Source organism: Coloeus monedula (assembly GCF_965178545.1).
Source record: "Coloeus monedula genome assembly, chromosome: 1".
NCBI lineage: Eukaryota > Metazoa > Chordata > Aves > Passeriformes > Corvidae > Coloeus > Coloeus monedula.
Window position 1 is genome coordinate 42,458,099 of NC_138781.1, and position 6,040 is coordinate 42,464,138.

Sequence of the window (6,040 nt, forward strand, 5' to 3'; positions counted from 1 at the left end):
TTCGTCAACACAAAATTGACAGCATTTGAATTGTACATTTAGCTTACAGTAACTCTGGTGCAATTCTCCACTGGAAACCCACCTCTGCAATAGTTAATAAACTTTTAAAAGTTCACTTGTGGCTAAGAGTATATGTTTAAGAAAATAGAACAACCAAGAAGAAAACAAAATACTGGAACAACTATTCAGACAAGACATTACACTATTTTAGCACCCTGAATTAAACTCTGGCTCTCAAAATGTTGACATTTTCCTGGATACACTCTTCCCATAGACCCTTGTATATTTATGCACCTGTACATCTGGTGCACAAAGAGGAATGAGACCCTTTCCTGCAGCGAAGATGCAGCACTGGCAGTATTTGAGGGAAACAGCTTTGCTTTACCAAAAAAGAATCAGCAACAACTACAAAGTCCAAACCAGAATAACACTGAGGATAGAAGAAACGGAACTGGGAGTGCAAACTGCTGAGAAAATGGCTCCAGTGTACAAGAAAATTATTCTTACCGAAGCTTTGTGTGTGTTCAACTATTTATTATGGTCACATGCATGGTGATATATTAAAATTCTTTTTGGCAAAATGTCCATTCAAAATTAAATGATGCTTTAGCCTCACCATGAGGATTTTTGTTGTACCAAGTCACGTTTGTAATAAACTTTATTAAATGTGATAAAGTATTAGCTCAAACAGAGAAATCCAACAGGGAAATCATGTCCAATTTTGTTAAACTAAGTAGCAGAGCTTTGTTGTTGGCATTAGAACAGCTCTGAGCTTCGCTAGAGGTATGTTCTAGAAAATCTCCTCATAGTTCTTAATGAATAATTGAAGACAATATATAACCGAGATGCTTGTTTGCTACCTCCAGAGTTGGATCCTAGAGGACCATTAAATTAATTTTTAATAACCTATGCTATGGTTAAAGCTATAGGACACAAATACTCATTATAAATATACTTATCATATAAAGAATAATCCCAAAATTATAACCTGGCTAGCAGGAGGTGTACAAAGACTAATAAAGCAGAAAGGGAAACACTAGCACAGCTTACAGCTACTCCAAGTTATTTTTCAGATATCATCTGTTTGTGCCTCTTACCTACGCGTTCCATGACTTTAACAGTGCACCATGGTGAATGCTCAAATTTTCCAGTGCAATTCTCCTTGCTTTTGTGGTCACCTTTTCCCCCCAGAAGATGGGAACTGATGAAGCCTTTTGAGTGTATGGGGTCTGCACAAGATCTTACCCATCTAAATTATTTATCAGTAAGGAGGCAATTTCTTTTAGTGCCTCAGGGTGATGCTGCAAAATGTTTCACAAATTTATTATCCAAGAAAAATTCAGTATAATAAGTTGTCTGCAGAATAAATTTGTAGAGAACAATGTAATCATTAGGAAATCCAGGCCATTTAAAGTAATTGCTAATTGCACCTAGGCCTCCATTAATCACTACATAATTGTGTTTCACCTAATATTAACTCAGGAAAGGCTGGTTTATCTTTGGAATAAATGAACATAATAAAAGAAGGGAACAATGAGGGAATGACAAAATCAGCACAAACTTTAAACCAAAAAAGAACAGAGGAGTTACCAAGTACCCCATGCCACGGATGACTCAGTATTTGTATAGCACCTTTACAGTTTACCAGCGAGGTGAGCAGCATGCAAGAATGTACTTGAATGTGGGTAGACTACATGTTGTGGGGCTATGATGGAGCATGAGGGTTTACGACACAGTGCCTGTGCCCAGCAAAGCTTTTGTTTTGTCAGAAGCAGAAAGCAGTTTTGGGAACTCTGGTTTGCAATTTCTTGGCAAACTCTCACCATCACAGCCAATGGTCCATACTCAAGGTGGAGAAGCCTCACTAATCCCTGAAATGGCAAATGGAGGAGAGGAAGGAAAACAGGAATGTGCTCAACACCCAATCTCTTACTGTTCTCTTCTTAATTGCTTTTGAACACAGGCATTTAGAATAAACCTGTCTATGATTTGTACCTACCAAGACTAACCTGATGAAGGAGGATTTCAGGACACAGGTACCTAGCCAGAACAGAGAGATTTCCTCCTTCTCCAAAAGAAACTTCTAGTCCCAACCAGCTATGATATACTGTGCTCACTATACAGACTTACACAGCTTTACTTGGATGAGAGAGTATCTTCAAGAGATATTTCAAATAAAGACGTGATTAAATTTCAAGGCTTCTTAGAGAGACCCTTGAGCTGAGAAGGTCTGTTAGGACTCCTTGAAGACATCTGAAGATACCTGCACACACGATAAGGTTTCTATGGCTTCCCCCTGCCACCCAGGTAGGGATATGCTACTAAATTATAATTAGGAATCTCAGCTGGAACCTGTACTTTAAAGCTGCTCAGTGCTGGTCACGACAAACTGCATTAGGAAGGAGATGGGTAAAAACTCGTAAGTGCCAAGCTGAAGCAACCCTAAATTTGGTTGTTCCTTTTCCTCATTTTTAGGCCAGAGCGTAAAGTGTAGATGAAATGTGGCTCCTGCCAGAAGGTTACAGTTATGGTTTCTGTACCCAGTAAAAAGGGAAAGAACTGTACAATATATGTTATTTTTTTTTTAAGTCCTGACTTTGGCCATAAGGGGTTTAGATCTGCAGGGCCTGTTGTCCCACCCACTTTTCACCATCTCAAAATGAAGCACAGATTTCTGGCTTAAACCAGAATGCATATATATCCCTCAATTTACAGCACAGCTTATTTTCCCTTCAAAGTCTGTCATGCCAGGACAACAAAGGCCTGAGCAGTGAAGAAACATTTGCAGTCATATGGGCTTTTAAATTCTGATTCATTAATTTGTTTTTTTTTGTTTGTGGCAATACAGAGTGCAAGAGACCGAGCTATTCCAGACATCACACAAATACTGACCAAGGCAAGATTCCCTGTTACTAAAACCTTTGTGAAGTGGTTAGTCACATCTAGATTAACACTTTGTGACCTTTAGAGAAAGGTCTAGCAAGCACAAAGGTTAAACAGAGAGGAATGTGCATCTGATCATGCAATACACTAATGGCCCTGTGTTTAAATATCACCTGGCTGGAGGGATTGTCTGTGTCAAAGACAGCAACATCATCCTCCAGGAATCTTCCCTTATTTGAATTGTGCAAAATTGAATCAGAGAAATGGCTCAGAATGCTGTAAGCTGTTAATTCTGTCAGCACTGCTACAAACCCCGGTAGTAGTTTAAGAAAGGCCCTTCCTCACTTTTGTTTCTGTGGTTATTTTAATTTATTTATCTGTTTTTTAGATAAGCAGGGCTCCTCAGGTCACTCCACCCGGGAGGTTGCTGTGATCAGGTGTCCCCCCCTGGGGCTCCACAGGCAGTCCTGATGAAGACATTGGCTCACCCTTGGTAGCTCGGCTTCTCTGAGATGTCCCCTTCACAGCACCCTGCTAGCAGGGTGAGCCCCAAATCATACAGTCTCTGTACAACACTGCCCTAGCTGCCAATTGGTGAGAGAAATCAAATTAAAGTTATATCTAGGGCTCCTTGTTAAGTACTTTATCACAATTTTAATTGTGTGAAATCGAAGGATTTGCATTTACTCTTTTTTTTAGCACTGTGTAGAAGTTACAGCTCTGTCTCAATGGACTGTCTGAAATCAATACAAGCTGAAAACAGACGTTACCATGTCCTTCGATTATAACACAAGCAGGATTCAAAAACTCAGTCTACAACTACAACCCACTGACTCAAGATGAACTTGAAACATCCCATTAAAAAAAAAAAAAACAACTCCAAATGACAAGTTCCCAGGAGCATGACAAACCCGATGGGTAAAATAACGTGTGGGCTGGACAAAGCACTATCAAGGAAACGCCTTGATCTTGAACTGTGGCCGCCAGATCACAGAGCAGTCTTGAGGGAGGACATCAGGTTCCCATCCGATTGCTGCTTTTAGTAAATGGTCCCAGAATATCCCATTACAGAGAGAGGGTGCACACAGCTACCACAGGCATTAGCTGACTACTCAGCTATGTCCCTGCAACATATAAAAATCAAATGACAAAGGAGATGATGAAAGAGAAACAATAAAAAAGAAATTAAAGCTGACTGGTATCTTAATCTACAGTAAATTGCCTTGTGCTGTCCTGAGGACCTAGGTAGGGGTGTTGGTACTAAATAAGAAAATTAACCCTGCTCTTTTTATTTAATCTCAGTGTTAAAAACCGTTCCATGTTGCCATTGCAGCCTTTACATTTGGCACAAACTTGGGTCACTCTCACTTTTCTGAAATCTTATTATCTGTTAAAATCTAAGAGAAGTTTACAAAGAGGATAAGCAGCTCAATTTCAGGCATGTTGGGGGTGTCTGTAGTTAGCACAGTTCACAGCACAGACATTTAAACCTGTGCTCTTTTGGTAAATATGTTAGGAAAAGCAAAAAGGTTAAAAATTATTAACTAAAATATGGAGCCACACAATAGCCAAAAGCTATGGAAATAGAAGATCACAGAAGAGACCCTTTCAGAATATAAAAGCTGGCAAGAAAATATTAAATTTCAGGTCTACTAAATAAAATATCTTCTAAAGGTTTTTCGTCTTAAAGACATTGCTGAGATCACAATCAATCAGTCTGGCTACTTAGATGCAGCGCCCCATCGGAGGATTTAGTAAAAATGAAGTACTAAATTATTCAGCATTTAAGCAATTGTGTAAGGAATATGTAGCTGAAAAGGACAAACTGCAAAACAAGATTATTTCCCCATTACATTAGTATATACTGTAGTTTTAACAGGGCTTTCCAGGGGAATACCTAGACATTTTTTCCATGCACAGAATTGAGACCCCAGCTTTTAATCTTGTATTTTAAAGTCAGATTACTCTAGTATTTATATGTAGATGAAAAGGATCACCTTTCTCTCTCAACGTTTAAAATTAACATTTTTACTGTATTTACAGCCATGTTTTCTCTCTCTCAGTTAGGCTACCTGTTTTATAAAAATACCCCAAAAAAACCTCCTGCACTTTTCTATTAAAAATTTGCATAATGTTAAGCTTATAAAGAAATACTAGGAGTCTCATCTTTGTATACATATACTACACACATACCATACATGAATATGTCCAGGGAGTCACAGAGACAACACTTTTCAGACAAAGACTATATATTTTCAGAAAGACAACTGGAAATTACTAAGTTTAAAAATTTCAGTTTCCTCAGAAAGATTTTTCTAGCAGTCACGTACACAAACCAGATGAGATTTACATTTTCCATTAAGAGTTCTGATGAATTTTGGATATGCTTTGATACATCAGCTCTAGTCTTCTGGAAGACTTTTCCTTTTTAAGTCTTCTTCAAGATTCATTATCAACCTTTGAATGTCTTACAAAACATGAATACAAGCCTCCTGGTGCTGGAGACCGTATCCCAGCAGTTAATAGCCGTAAGAACAACAACAAATGTGCATTATTGCATGCAATTTCATGCAATTTTCATACACAGCTGTTAAAACATAGGCAGGAGTTCTGTAACACTGGAATTCACAAACAACTGATACTGTAAAATGTTACACCAACACCTGACAAAATGGAAAGTGTTGTTTGCCAGTACCTGCATCTCAAGGACACAGTATTTAACAGCATCAAAATAACTTGTTAAGGTGATAAATTTTGTCTCAAGCCCCCATCTCTTTTATTTTAGCATTGAATTTCCTTCTGGCAGCTGCACTAAAATACTAAACCACTCTCAGAGGCTGAATGACACGATCTGGGCATCATGGCTTATTGACTCATGACAGATAACCAACACACATTTCAATTCTTTGATCAGTGGTAGGGTTTCTTACTTACCTTTCAAATGTATGCTGCAAATTTCCGAACAGTAGAAAAACCTCAAATCTAAGCCAAACAATAATGATTAAAACAGCAAGACACCAAATCCACCTAATTTAATATTAGGATTTGTTTTTAAGGAGGATGCTTCTTGAAACTTCATATGGAATGTTTTTAGTTGTTGGTCACAGAGCAAGCAGGACTTTGTACTGGATAAAACTACAGTAGATGTTAGTAATCA